This window comes from Rhopilema esculentum, unplaced genomic scaffold, assembly GCF_057945365.1.
Source record: "Rhopilema esculentum isolate cy_ngs unplaced genomic scaffold, ASM5794536v1 HiC_scaffold_31, whole genome shotgun sequence".
Classification (NCBI taxonomy): Eukaryota; Metazoa; Cnidaria; class Scyphozoa; order Rhizostomeae; family Rhizostomatidae; genus Rhopilema; species Rhopilema esculentum.
This window is the reverse complement of record NW_028300842.1, coordinates 262,613-283,484: the sequence shown is the minus strand read 5'-3', so window position 1 is coordinate 283,484 and position 20,872 is coordinate 262,613. Positions and strand designations below refer to the sequence as shown.

At 37.4% G+C, this 20,872-nt stretch overlaps 2 pseudogenes; one reads left to right on the top strand and one right to left on the bottom strand.

Annotated features, from left to right (window-relative positions):
• Nucleotides 1-4,085: 4,085 nt before the first annotated feature.
• Nucleotides 4,086-6,512, top strand: LOC148957373 (uncharacterized; annotated as a pseudogene).
• An 8,771-nt stretch (nucleotides 6,513-15,283) lies between these two features.
• On the bottom strand, nucleotides 15,284-15,907 carry LOC148957372 (uncharacterized; annotated as a pseudogene).
• Nucleotides 15,908-20,872: the final 4,965 nt, after the last annotated feature.

Genomic DNA, 20,872 nt, shown 5'->3' with positions numbered 1-20,872 from the left:
TTTTTGTAAATGTAATGATCATCTGGTAAAGACAATCCAAAAATAGTCACTGCGAAGTCAAGACTTTCATCAACATTTACTTTGATTTTGCTAGCAATAAATCCTTTTCTTTCCTTTGAAAGATATAACTGCTATCATTAAGTTTTCGGTCCCACCCATTTAACTTAAGCTTGGCCACTGATTCAGAAAATAAATCGAAACTCTTGCATGCTCGCTTTGGCTTGCTTAATGGCACCTCTTGTTTTTCATGTTTTTCAATTTGAAAAAACTTGAATTCCTTGGTTCTGCGTCTTTTTCAAATGATTTTTTTGGCAAATTCTGTGATGGTAAACTTCCAAATCTGACTTTCTTTCTGTCAACACCTGTAGAGAAATTATAACACAAAATAAGTAACAATAACAGCGTTCACTTATTTACAGTTCAGTTCATTTCAGTTCATTTAATTTTAAATCCTACTTCATAGAAATTTTGTCAAAAAAAACTATAAGCTACAAGTTACAATGAAAGTTTCAAGACTAAACATAACTACAGAAAAATTAGAAAATTTGCATGAAGAGGTATTCTTAAGGAAGAGGTCTCTCAGTAGCCAAAAGACTTTGATCTTTTGGTCAAACGCTATTGAATTTGTCAGCTGTGGCGAAATTTATGCATAAATTGGAGGCTAAATGCCCCTCCCCCGTTTTGTATGACTGGAGAAATTTTTCTCAAAAAGAAGCGCGTGACATATGAATACATTACAAAATTAAGCAGGCAACTCAGAACATCCACTGGGCAGGGCTCGCTACGCCACTCGAAACCCATATTTGTGCTATGAGTCTAGAGTTTTGAATAATATATCGTTGATTTTTGCATACTCACTGTGTTCAATGTCTTCTGGAGCAAAATGCAATTCGCCAATATGCAATGAATCTCGCGCTTTCTGCTCTTTGAACGAGGGATCTTGCTCTCTATTTCGTTCAATAATTGCAATCCATTTTTCTCTTGTAATTTTTGCCTCTTCGTCTTTTGCCTTCGGAAGTTTAAAAATCCCGATACTTGATTTCCTTCTGCTTGAACTACAGCCAAAAATTGAACAGTTTGCTCCCCGCATTACTTGATCATCATGTTTTCAAGGCACAACAACAAAGAATCTAAGTCCACAAAAGTTTTGGTGCACCCAAAGAGTCTGGGGCGAACAAACTCTTAATTGATCAACATGCGGCTCAGAATCCTTTGATCTGTGCAGACATTCCAGACCATTCTTTTTCTATTGACTATGATGTACCCTACCAAGTAACCGAAGGACAGTGGCATCAATCCTCATCAGTCATTTTCGTTTTTAAATTTTTTTTTGGTACTAAATGGAATCAGGTTTATAATTAAAAAAGGATGCAGAGACAGGCTAAAACCTCAGGGCTAGAAACTACAGAATATATTGGCTATAAATAACAAATGATATACAAGTACATGGTAAAACATTGCCTATTTAACCAAAATCATTAGGTAGATATGTTTATTATCGCCGTGGATTCTGACAGACAGGGGGGCTATCTATATATTCTTACAGTTTATATATGCAATATTGAAAGATGAAACAGTTTTCTTTTTGGGTGGAATATCTACTATTCCAACAAATCAATCAATCACTACATTACAATCAATCATGTCACTTCACTTCAATCAATCGTGAAAAGAAATCATTGTCAATTGAATCGCGAAAACAAGAGTTTATTTCTTCGGAATCAATCTTCGGATTCGGATTGAATTAATGACAACAATGCTCTATTCTTTTTTCCATTCGTATCACTTTCTTCCGTAGCAAAGATGATGACCCAATCCCAAACGACGTTTTCCTGCGGCTATCTTGAAATTCGGCTTCTATATTCTGTATAGCCTTCTTTACAAGACATAACTTTTCTGTCAATGCAGCAGTTAACGTATTGAAGTCCTTTTCTACCAACTGACTTTCATAAGCTGCTCGATCCCTTAAGAACGTAAGAGTAACAATCTTTTTCTTTTGACTGGATGGTAGAAAAGACTGGCAGGCTCCCTAAAAAACAAAGTGCGAGAAACAAATACCTTAATTGAAATACAGTATAGGACTTAAGCTAAAGAGATATAACTAGTCAACAACTACCGTATTTATTAGCTTATCATCATCTCTTGGCACGTCCGAAATACTTTTGAATGCTATTAATGATCCATATAGGACGATACTGTCGTTGGTTGAACTTCTAATGTCAATTTTTGGTACACAATAACATTTTTATCAGTTTTTTCCGCATGGTTTTGATGGTGCGGCTTACAATCAAGGGTGGCTTACATTTTTTTATGAACCCAATTTTCTGCGGCTTATCATCCAGGCTGGCGGCTTATAAGCGAATCAAAACGGTTAAAACATTCTGCACAATTGTAAGGTTCTGATCTTGTTATACACTTATCTAAGTGCCTGTGCTCTTTAAAGCTTTACTTGAAGCGTGAATAGCATTAAAATAGTTGGTAAAAATTCCTACGAATCACCATTCTCATACCTTCCTTCAAATGCGAATCTATATTTGTCGTCATATAACGATAATGCAAAGCAACAACATCTGACACTGGAGTTTAAACATTAATGATCTGATTGCCCAGGAATTGTAGTGGAATGTTTAATCGATTTCTGTCCTTGCAGTTAACTAAAGAAGTAGTAGAGAGATGTAGTATTTTAGAAAATATTATGCAAATCTTAACCTCAACATTCTCATTGATGTCATCATAAAGTTGACATTCAGGATCCTTTACATCAGTGAATGTCAAAGTATTTGGCAGCCTGCTGTCTCAAGATTTGAAATCACAGTCGTTGTACCTCTTCACGGTGGTAGTTACGGCCGTTTGCTCTTTTTATTTGCTTTTTAATCTGCTTTGGAATTTTCTGTCCAGCTAAAAATACAAACAGAATTTACAGAAACTGGTTAAAAGATTAAAAGAGCAAAGAAAGATGCCCCTTGTCCAACAGCCTTCTTTGACAAGCAATCTTCAACTAAATTGAAACATAAACTAAGTAGTGAAGATGAAGTGACAATAGTAAGAAACATATTTTTCTGAATAATTGCCTGAGTATTTCTTTTTCAAACTCAAATGAAAAATTCTCTTGACTGCTCCAATTCTTGCTTTTCCCAGTAATCCTACTTTCTTGTCATCTTCTAATTTCCTTAGTGACTCGCTGAATTGAGCTGTGATGTTGCTCCATCGAGACATAACATTTCTACCTCTCTCAATAGATTTCAATTCTTTATTAAGCCTGTGAAATAGTCTCTGCTCTTAGCACAGTATTTGACTTGAATTGTGCAAATTGTGATACCAGCATGAGGATAGGTACACTGGGGTAGTTTCACACGCTGAAAAAGATGCCGAACAGACCAAAGCCAAAAAATGCACCCAATTGCTATTTTTAGAATGGGGTACTGAAGCCCAGGCCTCTATGACCTTTCCTCTATAAAGGATTAAAATTTTTCATATGCAAATGAAATAAAGCTTTCTAACTTTTTAACAAACCGAATAGTCTTAACTGAAGGCATAACTGAAGATCTTACCCCTTGATGCTATTTTTAGAATGGGATACTGGAACCCAGCCCTCAAATATGGATGTTACCTTCATCTTGTGACCAAATTATCAAGTAAATAGGAAAATATAGGTTTCTGGAAATTTTTGAAACTACGAGAAATGTAGCAAAAACTATCAAAAATGCATGAAATTAGAATTCAGTTCCCAGATGCTATATTGAAATGAAGGTAATTTGGCTCCCTTCTTTATACTTCCTTAAATGGGACAATGGGCAGTTTCTGTAAATACTACATTAAAACTTTATTCTATAATGATCTGGGTTTTTCGTAGCATGAAGCTGTACAATCAGGGCAATTACGTCACTAGTCTTAGATTAACACGCGGGTTTTGAAATATCATGCTTTGACAGTGGAGGGCTAAATAGCTGTTATAGAGTTAATTTAAGCTGTTGACAGATTTTTTACGTAGCCCTAGATAACTTTTGAATCAAAATAAATCTCGGGCTTCCAATTCATTGTTTTCACTCGAAGGAACTTTCAGGTAGGTAATTGTATGTTGTCCAATGTCAAAGAAAAAGTTTTCTTTGCTTGACGCTACAAGTGACTTTCTGAGAGTAACACAGTCCGTCTGGAGTAAATTTTTTATTTGCCAAGAAAAAGGAGATGATCAGCTTATTTGTCCAGCGCAAAAAAGCAACCAGATTGATAAATTGTCAGGTTATAGTACCATTGCTGAGCAGCTGCTAAAGTTTCTTGAAATTGGTGAGCTACCACTGCCAGTTGCAAAAAGGATTAGCATCTACAACTGCCATCAACTAGTTGACATTCTTGCAACAAATGAAGCGAAATATCACAAAATTTGTAGAAACAAGTATGACAACCTGCATTTCCAGCGTGCCCTTACGAAAAGAAAGCATATAGATGTACCTCAGCCTGACTGTTCCTCTTCTCCTAGTATCAGAGCAAGATACAGCGCTGAAAACTTTCGTCTAACTTGTTTCTTTTCGTACAAAGAAGATACACCAAACAATTTAACAAAAGCCCAAACGCTAGGTCTAGATGAACAGGTTTGCGATGCAGCAGTTAAACTTTGTGACAAAAAACTCCTTGCAAAGTTAAGTGAAGGTGACCTAGTTGCAGAAGAAGCTGTGTACCATAAAGCATGTCTTTCTGGGCTGTACAATCGAATTGGACATCTCGAAAGTTTGGGTGCAACAGAAGATTCAGAACAGTCTATCACAGAAGCTATTGCCCTTGGTGAAGTTCTTGATAACATCCAAGGAAGTTATGTTGGATCCAACAACATTCCCGTTTTTAAACTAAGTGATATCAAGGGTTTTTTTTTCTCAAACATTGAGGGAGAACGGAGCAAGTGAAAAATGTGTCGGCCAAGTCTATAGCTCAAGGTTGAAACAAAAGATTTTATCCAACATTCCCGGACTAGGAGAACACAGAAAAGGTCGTGAAGTACTTTTAACATTTAATGAAGAGGCTGGTGGTGCTATTTACCAGTCGTGTCTGCGGAGCTATGAAGACAATGGTATTAGCTTAAAGACAGCAGCAAACATATTACGAAATAAGGTTTTTGGAAGTCCGTGGCAGCAAGACAAAGAACTTTTATCTTCTAAATCTCAAGAGGCTTTTGTACCAAGATCAATTTTGATGTTTGTATGTATGTTATTCGATGGAACAAACATCACGCACAGAACGTCCGCAACTAGTCCAATTGCATTGAGAATATCTCAGTTAATCTGTTTCAACATGGTGAAAGAGAAAAGACGCATTAATGCTGTAACAGAGTTTTCTCATCATTCGCAAGATCAGGAGAACCCCTTTCCTTTATACACTGGATTGCTGATTCATTCCAAAACATGCAAAAAAGACTTTAGTGAGCTTATTTGCAAGACAGGGCTTGTCTGTTTCATATGATAGGGTTAAAGACATGGAACTATCGATCATGAAGCAGCTTTGTAGACAATATCAAGAAAATGAGTGTGTTTGTCCCCCCTGTCTTAAAACAGATATATTCACAACTTCAGCAATAGATAAAATAGACCATAATCCATCATCTGCCACTTCAAAAAAGTCATTTCATGGCATGAGCATCTCGATTTTTCAGCACCCAGAAGTTTTCGTAGATGACACAGAACTTGAAGTACAACCTGACGTAGAAGATTCTGACACAAAGCTGCAACTACCAGATAATTATACAATTACAGCCCCCTGAGTCCTTTGCACCCGAATATCCTCTTCAGTGTGTAAACATGTGTGGAAGTACTCGTTTTGATGCAAAAAGTGAAGCAAACCTTTGGCTTTATAAGCTGAATTCATTACATGAAGACAACATGTCACAGTACATACAAAATCGTATCTCTTGGTCCGGTTATCATTCTAGCAAGTCAGTTATCAGGCCAGTGAAGACATTATCAACACTCCTCCCATTACTGGATGACAGCGATAATTCTACTGCCATGGTTCGGCATACCATGGACATTGTCAAACAAGATTCTGTTGAAAGTCAATCCTAATCAGTGTCCAATCATAACTGCTGATCAGCCTATATATGCGCTAGGTAAGCAAGTACAATGGATGTATCCAGATATTTATTGAGAAGATTGTAATGATGTTGGGTGGACTTCACATAGAAATGGCATTTTTGAATGCAATTGGGGTTTAGTTGGAAGGAAATGGATGGGTAGAAATTTTGTCAACTCTCCTGGAAGAGCAGAGGCGGTTCTTACTGGTAGTCATGTCAAAAGATCGCGTTATGCCCATCAAATATCTCTGGATTGCAACTACTCCTCTCAGAAGCTTTCGAGAGAAGCAAACAAGAACTACCTATTGAAGGTTGGATAACACAGAGGTTAGAAGAATCAGTGCAATTCTATTATTGTTTCACTTCAATGAAGTTAGTTAGAGTCAATTCTATTATTGTAGCAAATATGAAACACCGCAATACGCCGAGAATAAACAACAATAAAAACACGTAAATCAGTAAAGGCTAATATTTCGTCGCCGCATACAGTGCAAACACTGTTTAACTAACGGACACAAGAACTGTCAATACATCGGACAAACAAGCAGACGACTGTAAGACAGATTTAACAAACACAGACAAGACATTATCAACAAAAAAGTAGACAAATCTGGTGTTGCAGAACACTTCTGTAGCCCAGAGCATAGCATCCATGACCTTGACAACAACGCACTGTTAGCCCTTCCACTTTTGCAACTTTTTCCAGCTCACAGGTTCGTTTTGCTGAAACGTGAAAATAGGTAGAAATTGCTGCTAATTTCTTAACTCATTCACTCCCATAGCGACTATAGTCGTCATCCCCTGCTAACAATTTGCAAACAATAGCGCCTGCAGTCATCACGCATTTTCTTCAGTAGTATTACAATAGCGACTACAGTTGTCCTTGAAAAACAATGGTATTTTTACGAAAACCGTTTTTGATTGGCCAATTCAAACTTTATAGTCAGTTAGGCACATGTTGAAGCATTGTTTTAAAACAATAAGTTGACTTTTGTGTTCGCTGCCATACTTGCCAGTTGGTCCAACAAAATCCCTGGGTGAAGATGCAAGTGAAATTGACTTTTTCGAACTTCTCTTTCCGAAGGAACTGTACGCCCACATTAGCATTGAGATGAACAAACATGCTCTCCACAAACACCATCCTCCAATGGTATCCAAGAAGAAGTCAAACTTTATCTGGGAATCAGAGTTTATTTGAACTTTCTGTCATTTGCGCAATATTGGAGCAAAGATTCAGTATTTGGAAATTCTTCTATTTCAAATCTGATGTCGAGGAATAGATTCCAAAAAATTAACAAATATTTTCATGTTGCTGATAGGACAACAATGCCTCCCAAAAGTTCGCCAGACTTTGATAAACTCTTTTTAGTGAGACCTGTACTTGATGCTGTTCGCAAAAATTGCTTGAAAGCATATAACCCTCATAAATGATTTGCTATTGATGAGGCCATGATAAAGTTTAGAGTGCGTTCCAGCTCGAAGCAGTATTTGCCTGCCAAACCAACAAAATACGGCATCAAGTGTGGATGAGGGCAGACTCACTGAATGGGTTCTGTAACAAATTTTTTGTTTACATAGGAAACCCACAGGCAAAGAGTCAGAGAAAAATCTTGGTCATAAAGTGGTGAAGCAGCTGACCGAAAATATTGAAAAAAGGGACACCACGGTTGGGGGTGTGGAGGAACGTTTCGAAAAAGGAGTTTATTTGTGTGGCACAATCAAGTCAAATGCCAAAGGACTTCCACAAGAAATAAAAGGAAAGAAAATATGCAAGGAAGCTGGATCTTACATCCAGTTTCAGAATGGGGGATCGGCTTTATCAGCTGTGGCATGGCGACATAAAAAGTCTTGAAAGCCAGTGAAGATTCTCTCCGCCAATGTCAACCCCTCTGCCAAAATTTCATCTGTTTCTCGAAAGCAGAGGAATGGAACAAGAGTTCCAGTTATGTGTCCAATTCAAGTTTCGAACTACAACAAATTTATGAATGCTGTAGATGGCAATGACCAGATAAGGGCACAGTATATGACCTATCGTCGCTGCAACCGTTGGTGGACATATATCTTCTGGTTCCTGTTTGATTTAAGTGTGGCAAATTCATTTATCCTCTTTAAAGTATGGCCAAATCACAAACAAAAAACAAGTCTGGGAAAGATAAAGGAAAAACACAGTTAAAATTTAGAATGGCTCTAACAAAGCAGCTTATTGCCCAGAAGATTTCGAGAAAAAGGAAGCGTGGGTCAGCCAGCCTTGGTGGAGAGGTGGCAGCCACTAGGCATTGGCCTAAATTTTTGAAGGAAAAAAAAGTTGTTGTAGAAACTGTCATAAAAAGGGAATTCGCCTTGAACCTAGATACATTTGTGGAGCATGTACAGCATTGGCAAAAAATAACGAAAGGATCCATTTGTGTCCAGAATGCTTTGGAGAATACCATTCAATGACAATGCCAAACATTTAGGTTGGTAAAGTTTAAAATACAACAGACACATTATTTTTTACATTGTTTTAAATTAGATAAGCCGTCTTTTCAATGTATGTAGAGTAACTTTTATATTAAATATTTTTTTGTTCGAAGCCATCGTAAAAAGTTATTTGAGAACAACTTTGGTGCGCTTTCTTTTCTGATTCCTGCCATTTTGCTTTGGGATAGAAGCGATTGTAAACAAATTCGTAGCCTGGGATCGAAGGTCATTTAGCGCGTAAACTTTACGGTAGTGATTGGGTTAACCAAGTGATCAATTTCTGGGACACTCTTACATAAGTCTCTGTATGCATTTGCATTTGAATGCACTGCACAAACAGACTTTAGGATGGGGATGTCGATGTCTAATTTCCTTTGGTTGTTATCCAGGAGCTTCCAGAGACCACATTGCTCTCCAACATTCTTATTTTCCCAGTCAGTTGATAGATGAGTTATCACTTTCATTACTTCATTGAAGCCAACAGTATCGTCCGCTCCCAATTTCAATGCTGCGAGATGCCCAGAGGCACCAGGCTCAGTCACGTGTCCAGTGCCAATAAACTTGAGATCTGGTTTCCCATTTTCATCAATTACATTAAGTAGCATGTATTGATGATCCTTCAGCCTCTTATCCATGGACGCATCAAAGCAAAGAGATGCAGCAATACAGGAATGAATTTCTTCACTCTTGAAGGCCAAGAAAATGCTGATGATATCAAACATTTTGCATCATTGTACACATTGATTATTAGATCTTGTTGGCCAATTTCTGGCGCTGCGAACTCAACATCTTAACCAAGGGCAAAGTTTGAGATTTCTCGACAGATGAAAGTTTCTTCAAGCGCTTGGGTTCCAGGCATTCTTCATGTGCTTCACTTTGTAAATGCTCTTGAATTGTGCGAGTAGATGCTCTTGAATTGTGCGAGTTCTTGCCTCTGTGCCCTCGGGAAGACAAATTGGTGGCACTCTACCCCTGTAGCAGAAACGCTTCAGTATGGTGGGCATACAGCACACAGCACATGCTTCCTTTTAGCTCTTGGTCCTGGCACACGCTGGATACATTTGTCATTGATTTATGTATCTACTTTTGAATGGGTCAATGCTTTTGGCTCGGCATCGACTTCGTTTCTCGGAACGGAAGAGCAAGGACAGACAGAATCATCGCACCTGTTGCGGCTAGAGCTTGTTTCCTCATCATCGCTAATTATTTTTCTGTCTTTTCATGTTTTCAAGCCAGAGAAGAAGAAAAAAGACTTTTTACAAAAGGAAGACTGTTTCTACACCATCTGAAAGTCAAATGTCCCTTGAAGCCAAGATAACGACACAGCAATTAGATAAAGTAGAGGTAGGTCATTCCTGCTTGACATGGTTAGGTTCCATGTTTTCAGTCATCGTTGTAGGCTTCAAAAGCACGTTTCAGAAAATAAATTTAAGAAAATTTTTTATATATATTAAAGCATGTTTTCACATGATCTCCTTGTGTACAGGGTTTGATAAGCAGGGTCGTGTTTCTCTTGGCCGGGCTTAGGCCTAGATCTGTGAATACAATCAGCTTATAGGACAAATCAATAACAAACAAGAAATTACTTAGTTTTATACTGATATAATAAGAGCACATTCCTGAATTTGCCATATTAATGATCTCATTCGATTTCATTTGATTTCAGTTCCCAGCAAGTAAAGAGACTTCTGCCAGTGAGAAAAAACTGGGTGATGCTGGTGCTACCACAACAAATTCGGCGGTTCTGAGCGGATTCAGAATCTTTCATCTGTCATTTTTGGAAGCCCTTCTTGAATCTGTTGTCTGTTGAAAATGCAAATTTGGAAAAATCTCCATCACCGAGGTCAGTGCCAAGAAAATGGGCCTAGCATCCTTCTTTGCCTTCGAATGTGACTCTTGTGCAATGGGATGTGAAATGTATTCCTCGCCCCATTCTAAAGGCCCCAGAACTTTGGAGGTCAATAGCAGATCAGTGCTAGGGTTGGGGCTGGCAAAGGAGGATTGGAAAAGTTTTGAATATGCTTCAATGCTATGACTGGTGAAGCATATAAACAATTTGCAGAAAGTGAAAGATGCATGAAGCCAATGAAAGTATGAACAAGACTGCAGTGGAAGAACACTCAGAAAAAGGCTTAGAACCAACTGAGGCCATTGAGTGCAAAGCAATTTTTGACAGGACATGAAGAAAAAGAGGGTACTCTTCATTGCAAGGAAGCTGTAACTTGCATATCTGCAGCTACAGGCAAATGCCTTGATTATGAGACCCTCAACAAAGCCAGTTGTTCAAGGTGGGCCAAAAAACCTATTTCTGCAGAAAAAGAAAGATGGGCGGCAAACCATGTTTGCCCTATCAATTTTGCAGGGCCTGCACTAGCTATGGAGCCAGAAGGAGTGAAAAGGATTTTTCTGCGATCAGCTGAATCCAGGCACCTGCAATATACTGGATACATTGGTGATGGGGACTCTAAGGCATTTTCCCAAGTAAAATTGCTAAGACCATATGGAGACAAAAACATTACAAAAATTGAATGTATAGGCCATGTTCAAAAGAGAATGGGAACTTCTCTACGCAAATTAAAATCTGCAAAGGGGAAACAAAAGCTAAGCGATGGAAAAACAAATGGTGGAGCTGGCAGACTGACTGGGGCGCTTATTGACAAGCTTCAAATTTATCGTAGGCTTGCCATACTCCGAAACAAGGACAATTTGAAGAAGATGCATGTCAAAGTAAGGGCGGCCTTTACCACTCGGCTTCAACAGGCGAGCATCCCCAACATCAGTATTGCCCCAAAGGGCCAGATACTTGGTGCAAATTTTACCAAGACCAGGAAAATGATATCCACCACACTCACAAAAAGGAAATTGCAGATGCTGTTGTCCAAGAGCTCATCATCACAAAAGACTTTCTTCGGAAGAAATGCTCAAAGACTGTCTAGGTTGGCTATATGCGAAGCTATTAGTCATTTAATTTGGTCAAGATGCCCCAAGAGTGTCTTCTCTGGGAGAGACCACTTGCATTCTGCCAATGCAGGGTCAGTAGTAGTGTTAAATAAAGGACTGAATGCTATAGGAAATGTCCTGTTTCATCTTAGAATAGAGCCAGGAAGTAATACAATGACCTTCTTCTTGAAAATTGATAGAAAGCGCAAGCCTGAGAGTGCTGCGAGTGCAATGGTTACTTAAAAAAAATTAGGCAATCAAAAAGGAAAGCAAAGAAATGGAAGGAAGACATAACTGCAACAGAAGAAGGAGTTACCTATGAGGTTGATGGCTAAAAAGACTTCAATAGATATTTGGTCATGTTTTGTATTATGTTTATTTTTAAATTGATTTTTCTTAACTTCCAAATTTGCGTGCATTGGCACTTTTGTGACACCACTGTAGATGGCATTTTAAAAGATATCTCGATGAAATTTTCAGCAATATCATATCAATAAAGATATCATATCAACACTTGGAAGTGTGCAATTTCTTTTTTGTTTTTCAAAAATGTAAAGATTATTCCAGACTAGCTTGGATTCCAAAAATATTTCAGAAATGGTTCAGAAAAATATCGAAAATTTGATATATTGAAATAAATTACCAATAATTTTAAAACTATTACATCTAATAAAATTTTGTTCCCATATTGCATAGTACTACCCCTACCTTATCTACTCTGAGTTTTACAGATAAATTGGTGCAAAAATTAAGGCTTGAGAACCTAACATCACATCTCTCTCACTTACTGTGTTCTCTTTTCCCCGATGTGTCAAGTTATGCCTCTCTCTAAGGAAAACCATTGTAGCGAAAGTTATGATGCAGTTGCATGGAGGAAACATGGCTTTATTGGAGATAACCGTTTTTGTTGTATTATTTGCCGAAATTGGTGAAAAAATTACCCAATAAATCAAAGGAGGTATGTCTCGATTTTCTACCAGGAATCGATCCACTGCATGAAAGCCAAAAAAGGTTTGTAAAATGTTGTTTTTCTTGGTTTAGGCAACGATTTGGTACTGGAAACTGTATTAATTAGACATGTTTTATTAATTTTTGTTTTCTTGTTGATTTATTTAAGAATTTCGCACTTTTAAGCCCCATTTTTACGGGCCAGCCTATTGAGAGTTATAAGTTCAAGGAATGCTTACGTCAATAGTTAGATACAAGTGATACATGAACCACAAAGATTCGTCTTAAAATGATAAAAAGTAAATTATAAAATAAAATTTCAAAGAGAAAGCATATCGAGCTTCCTGTCCCCTAGAGTATCCTCGACTCTGTATTAACTGCACAAAAGCAGGGTATCATCGGGTGCCACAGACTTTGATAATTAGGTACTTTTGAACAAAACCATATTTGTTGACTGCTGGCGTACACCAATCTTGTCTTTGTGTATAACATCTTTTGTATATTGCTTTTCATAAGTTACAAGACGAAGGTGACATATTGTTCAATGATCTTCTTGAGAAGCTGGGAAGCTCTTGCAAGTTCTTGGTTAATAAGGTGAACCAAAAGTTCTAAAATTTTTTTGATGCAATTTGTTTTTCTTTTGAATTAACCCCCATGACTGCAACCCTAAAAACCTTTTCACACATGTTTACGATTTGACAACCTGTTGATGTGGAAAAACTAGACTTCCGCGATTTTTGGAATTGATAAGATGAAGTGACACAGGACTGGCCCAATCTGAATAGTAGTGATCTGTTACTGCTGGCATTTCTTCGGGGTTCAAATAAAGTGCTTTATTGAAAGTTGGACACTGAACTTTTCTACATAGCTCCCTTACTATATATCCAGCTATATATCCTAAAACAGCCTTTTTCTGTGTGGTCAATTCATATGCTTTGAGGCTTGCAGTAAGGTCTTGTATATATTTGTCATCTTCTTGAGAAATTGGGTTTTCTGCCATGAGTGGAGCTATCCTTTTAGTCTATTTGAGTGAAAAAATCGACCCAGCAAACTGCTCTTGAAATGTTAGGCGGTTCCTATGTTTTGAGCCAATTATGGAATTTCTTAAAATAATTTTTGTAAACTTGATTTTAATTGCTGCACATTTGGATTATTGCTAAATTTCTCCCTCGAATACAAGCAAATAACAGTTCCAACTGGTCTTGAGAGAGTTTATATGTTAGAATATATTTCAAATGATTAAATAGCTTGCTCAATAGTAGGGATGCCAAGTCTCTTACGCTTGTTTATGTGTCTCCTGTGTTTTAAAAGTGGCATGCCTGATTTGTCTGTGTGTGCTATCAGATAGTTGATGGAATTATTTCTTATTTTTTCCACTTTGCAGCATCATGCAGAAAAAGTGCTTTTTGAATCCATTGCCAAATGGATTTCTCAGATTCAATAAATCGAAGACTTGGTTAATTACACGTATGAATCTAATGGTTCCCTCTGCATTAACAAAATCAGGATGTCCACTATTCTTAAGATACTCCGTAGCATCACCACCAAACTACTGAGGGTTTGAGCTGCAACCTTAACATTCATTTTATGTCCCTCAAACTCCATATGGCCTTTTGAGAGTTTATTACCAATTTTCATTTTATCTCCTGCTTTGCATCATGACAAAATACCTTGAGATCTGCTAGAGCATTACGGGCAAGTTTCAACATGTGGCAAGCCTCAGGGATGAAAAACGAAGGATGGTTATAGGCCTTGTGTGAAAAAGAACCTTTAATATCACTCAAATTGGTTCCAAACTCACACTCAAAATACCTCATTGAATCAAAATTAGCTGGATAGCCATCACATGTTACACTGTGACGGTCAGAGACCGATAGCCTTAAAAAAAGAAACAAACAAACAATGATAATAATATCCTAAGCGCAAGGACGAATTCCCTATGGCTAACCCTAGCCTTGCACGGTGAAGAATAACTAGAAATATAACCACATAATATATAAGTGAAACAATGGCTCACTGTTCATGTCTCAACAACAAGGATTATATACGTTAATACTGATAAAGTTAAAGCATACTAAATACAACATCAGAAAGCTAATCAAATATATTGCAATAAAATTTGACTTCCAAAACAACTAGGTGGACCCAAAGACCATAAGGTATTACTCCGAGATTACAGGGGGTATCTACCAGCTGTAAGCAAACTTATGCAACTTGAAGTGCTACTAAAGGATTCCTGTAAGAAACCTTATTACACACGTGGATGGCCTTACTTACTTACTTTTTTGTATAATAGGCTCCCTGGTAAACCAGCCCCTTGATGGGAGGCTACTTTGGGTAAAAATGATTAAAATAAACAAGACAGGAAGTACCAGTAATTATAGGAGTGTTTGGGGCTTAAGCCCCCTTCAATTTATGTTTCTGTTGCTTAATTTCAGCTTTTAAACCCTTCTCGAGATATTCTATGAAGTGTGTTTTCTTGTTGGAAAATTATAGGCCTGAGCCAATCCTTGGAATTTTGTAAATTTTTATGGTAATTAACATTCTGCTTAAACTTAGTTTACCCCTTCTATGTGCTTATTAGGTCTTATTAACCTAAATAATGTTCTTTCATTATATGGAAGTTTATACCTAATTAATTTTTGTTGTGTTGATTGTAATTGGGTTTGTTGAAGTATGTTTTTTGCATGATATGTTGATGTTGTGGAGCCATGTAAACATGTCAGGGCATTTCTTGAAAGGGCACAAACTACATAGATTTTCCCAACAGCACTCATTCCAATTTTAAGGTTTTTCTTAAAATCTATAAACTTAAAATAGTTTGCAATGTCCCCAAAAACCCATTCAACAGCAACACGAACCCTACTCATTGAGGTATTAAAGGCTTGTTCGTCTTCTGTTAAAGGTCTCCTCCTTATGATAGGACATTGCAGGTGAACCCTGTTTGGGTAGGCAGGATAGAAGCATACCACTGTCATGCCTGCGTCCTTCAACGGGCCCAAAAAGATTCGCAATAAGGCCATTTGGAGCCACAACTGATTGAAACTTCAATGCGTGGACTCTTTTGTGCCCATTGTAAACGACCCTTTGATTCCTAGTTGGTCAACATATTGGCCTGACAGTGCCGTCTATAAAACCCCAGCAATTTTCCAGGGCTGCCCCCTTTGCATGGATGGCATCTGCATACAATTTAAGAATTGCTGGGGATAGGTAAGGTTGATCGATGTCCCTGAGAAGATGTGCAAAGTTGTTGTAAATAGTGTTCACAACAGTGTTAAACATTGTGCACAGCTGCGGGATGGGCCTGCCAAATCTCGGGATCATATCGCAATATCTGCACGGATATGCTAGTCTTTTCAGACAGATGCATAGAGCCTCAACTGCATCCACCTTCCAGCCATTGTAACACCGTATAACCCCAGGGATTTGCAGTGTGTTGACTAGGCCGTATATGTCATTTTTGGCGAATCTAAATTCCACCAAACATTCATCTTCGCGCATTTGCTCGAGGTCAAATTTTGGATACTGCCAATATGGCAGATTAACATGTAAATTGCTACCAAAGTCACGTGCCTACAAAGAGCGTCTTCAGATGGCGCTTCCAGAATCATAAACACTCTATTGTCTGTGAGATTTGCCTCCAGAAAGATCACAAACTGAGGCAGTTTCACAAATCCGAGAGATGGAACGTAAGTGACTTTATCAACCTTTTTGCACATGTTCATAAATGTTTCTGTTCATTGCGTTTAATGCCCTCTCATAGACGATTTTTATGCAAAACTAGCTACCCATCCTCAATGATATACCTGACCCCATTCCCTTGCTTTTCGTAACATCTAAATGTATTTTCTTTCATCCAAAAGAGCAAATATTATGTCAGTATTTTCATTTTCAGACATTTAGCAATTCTCTGTTAAGATGATAATTTAATCAAACCAAATCCTTATTGTTTGTTGTCATTCAAATATTTTGCTTATAGTTATAAAAATTTGAAATGCTATCTCAATGTGGATAAAATATAATTTGCTATATATGTAATCTTGACAAATTAGGAAAATTTCATAAAAAGTGCGAGGCCATGTAAAAATTTTGATGTTTCTGCTGACATTATGTTTGCCCTTTGGTTTTTTCTGCTATAAACATTAATACTAATTTGTTTGCATGACAAGGGAATGAAGAACTGGCCAGTCCCTGTACCTTTGATGCTCCTCTTGGAAATAATCTATGCAATTCCCATACAACATACAAGAGAAATATTGAATGGTTGATATCAAAGGTATACCTATATTTGAAAAAGCATACAACGATGATAATTTTACCTTACCAGTCCAAAGTTACATTTTCCATATTTTATAAAAATATTACTTCCCAATGTATACCTGACATTTTTTAAAAATATAGAAAGAGTAGATGACTGCACTATTCAATTCTGTGAATGTTGTCCAAAACCAGTAACGCTTTTAGAGCTTGGTCTTTGGTCATCATCGAGTCTGAGACCAACTACTGCATATATAATATATACCTTGGATTTGTCAATTCAATTAGATGGAAAAATAATCTATCAAAATTCCAAGTGAGTATGGCTAATTGACACTACCATAGTTTGAAATTACCATAATGGTTCTCAGTTCTTTTTATTCAAAAGCTTTTACTGTAGAAAGCTGGTTTAATATGGTTGCAACCTTTAACAATTTTGGTCAACACAACATCTATTTATATATCTCAAAAAGCATGATTAAGTGATAATCTGTAATAAACAACTTGATTAATGTTTTGCAATATGCTTCTTCAGAAACTTCAGAAACACAATTCTAAAGAAGCATATTGAGAAACGTTAATCAATTTGTTAATAAATATATATAAATATAGCATTTACCTTATGATTATATATCTATGGTTCAAATGGCTCTGATAAAGTCTTTAAGCCGAAACAAAAGAAAAAAAGACTGCCTTGGCTATGGTGAAATCTCCAGTGTTGGCTTCGGAGATTCCGCACTCATTTAATTGGGCAGTTTGGCTCAGTGGAATGAGCGGAGGTTTTCGAAGCAGCAAACTGGAGTTTGATTGCGACCAAGAGTGGTTTGATACAATTGGGCAGCACCCGTGTGGAAAGAATTTTCCTCTTGTCAGCATTTACCTTGTGATTATATATATATAAATAATATATATCATAGATTGAAGAAAGTAAAACTACATGGTTTTTCTCTACAAGCCTGTTTCGTGAGTAACTCACTCTTCAGGAGATGTTGATATACTGGAATATTCCTCCAATAAATAGATAATACGGTACAGAAGGTGTTACATAATGTGTGAGGTTATACAAAAGGTGAATTAGGGGCGGTACATAAAGGGATTCAGGTGTTACATAATATGAACAATTTTTTTGCGGTACAGAATTTGAAAATGGCTTTGAAAAAGGCAAACATTTTACAACATACTAAAAGCTTTTTCGTCTGACACTCCTCAGAGCATAAAACGTCAGAATAGGTTCCGAAAAAACACGATGGAAAAGTATATACCCAGTTGTGGATCGAAATAGGCCAATCAGAAAAACGCAAGCACAAGACCGGTATAGTTGACCAATCAGTGCCGCGAGCCTAAAGAAAAATTAGCAATGGAGTCCAAGAGAGAAAACGAACTCCTTTTGTCTACACAATGGCGGCTTTTTCGTTTTTATGTAGATTGACTCCAAAACTGCTAGATGGAAGAACGACCGGGCTCTGCCAATTATCCGAAACATGTCGTCATTATAGAGTTTTGCACAATCTGGGTTGTCTAAAAGATGTTGACCAATGGCAGAATCACTTGTTTTAACAGTGTTTCTAGACCTACAAGATCGGAACTGACGGAACTTTTTTGTTTGGTAGGAATGCAATCCTTTTGAATGGATGGAAGGGCTCTCCTATTGCTGTAAACAATCCAAGGATTGACAGCAAAGAAACAATTGGTTATGGCTTGCCTAATCTGACTCTCGAATCGCAAGGAAGTGTTACCAATCCATGGTAGTTTCAAATAAACTGGGCACTTTTGCGGACCAAACTTTTGAACAGCCGAAAAACTTGCGATCTTCTCCTTATTATAAGATAAAATGACGTCTTCAGGATAGCCGTTGTCCAAGAAGATCGTTTTGAGTTTTTCCAGTTCAGCGTGCAGTGTAGATTTCGAGCAGATCATAAGTGCCCTATGTACTAATGTTTTGACAAGGTTGACTTTGCGTTGTTTTGGGCAAAATGAATTCCAGCGTATGTACTGACCGGTAAAAGTAGGCTTGCGATATACACTGGTAAGAAATCCAGTGTTAGACTTTTCGACCAAAGGTTAGAAATCTCGTGCTTGGCAATTTGAGCGTGTAAAATTTCGAATTCAGCAAAGAGTTCCTCTCTGTTGATTGTTAGGGGTGGGATACAAAATTCAAGTCCATTACCTAAGACAAATGTTTCAGTATCAGAGAGAGAATAATCCGAGAAATTAAAAATATGTTTTTTGGTGTCGCTCAACATGCCACCGAAACGTTTCCTTACTAGAAAGCCAATATTCCTATTGTGTTTTTCCGTGGTATGTTTTAGTGTCCGCTGGTCAATTTCAGAAATGTAGCGGCAAATTCGAAAATTGTCAAGGAATGAAAGAAATGGACGCGTTTTAGACAATTGGCGTGTATACAGGCATTTTAAGTTCAAAACATTGGTTTTTCTTTTCTGAATCTCATTTGGAGAAAAACGCGCTCAATGGTTGGACTTTGTCTAAATCCAGACTTGGAAATACGAGCGGTGATAAATTTTGGCACAACTCAGTTAGTCAAACATAAATTGAGAAATGATAAAGAGAACCTGGCCGTCCTCAGCTTACCTCTTAACTTCACCAGTTGGTTGAGATCCTCAATCTCCTGTTTAGTGTACATATGCTTGAAAAATGTGAACAATTTTTTTGCGGTACAGAATTTGAAAATGGCTTTGAAAAAAGCAAACATTTTACAACATACTAAAAGCTTTTTCGTCTGACACTCCTCAGAGCATAAAACGTCAGAATAGGTTCCGAAAAAACAAGATGGAAAAGTATATACCCAGTTGTGGATCGAAATAGGCCAATCAGAAAAACGCAAGCACAAGACCGGTATAGTTGACCAATCAGTGCTGCGAGCCTAAAGAAAAATTACCAATGGAGTCCAAGACAGAAAACGAACTCCTTTTGTCTACACAATGGCGGCTTTTTCGTTTTTTCGGCTGCTCAAAAGTTTGGTCCGCAAAAGTGCCCAGTTTATTTGAAACTACCATGGATTGGTAACACTTCCTTGTGATTCTGTTACATAATAGTTGTACATGATAAGCCCCCTAAAATGTACTTTGAACCCCTTTTATGCTTCATCTTTGCCTGTTTTTACAACTGTTATCAGAATTTTATATAATGTACCTTCATAAAGGCCATTCCCAAAACATTGTCATAAATTTGCTTGCTTCATGTGCTTGGGATAAATTTGCCAAGTCTCTTAATGTAGTTAAGGAGCTAAGGTTTTGTGTAGACAAGAGGGGCGTCAGGGAGAGATATACGAAGCTTGAGAAGGCCTTTGAAAAAGACAAGAGAGGAGCACAGAGCCAGTGGCATCAGTCCTGAAATAACAGAGCTTGATGAAGCCTTAGAGACAGTTGCAGCATTTTGAGAATTTTCAGAGGCAGCTGAACAAGAAATGATAGAAGCTCAAGATAAAAGAAAGAAACAAGTTGAGAAAGAGTTAGAAACAGCTGGGAGTGTAAGGAAGCAGTCCATGGAGAGGCTTTCACAGACAAAGGAAAGGGAAGGAAAAGAAAATGGAAAGAAGAGAAAGAAATCAGGTTATGAATTGGTTGATTATTTTCAGGGCAAAAAAATGAGAGAGGAAATTGAGGGAAAGAGTAAATATGAATTAAAGGAAAGGCAGTTGGCACTGGAAGAAAATAAAGACTTCTTAGACTTGAAAACACAGGAACAAATGCTCAGAGAGAAAGAGTTGCAGTTACTGATGAGACAACAAGAGGGAAGGGATAAACTTATACTAGAAACAATGAATTTATTTTTAGAAAATCAGCAGACAATTTTTCAAAGACTTAATGAACAAAAAGCAAAATAGACATAATAGTAAAAAGGCAATAATTTTGTGAATAAAATAGAAGAAGTTTGTAGAAGCAATTACGCTGGGTTTCTAAATTCTTCAATTACACTTGGTGAGCAAAAGTATTGCACAGGCTGAGACAAAAATGGCCGCACCGCAGCAAAAAAGTTTAGCAAACCATAATTCAAAAGGCCATAGTAAGTTTCATAAAAGTTGTAAGATTACTTTTTAACTGGAATATGTTGGAAAATTTATCAAGGTTTGGTGGTGAAAATAGTAAATGCATGAATATTCTTGATTTTTGCCTATTTCTAAACAATATCGACATGTTGCAAAAACACAAAAATTGACCTATGATGATTGAAGTACCTGTGAAACATTTG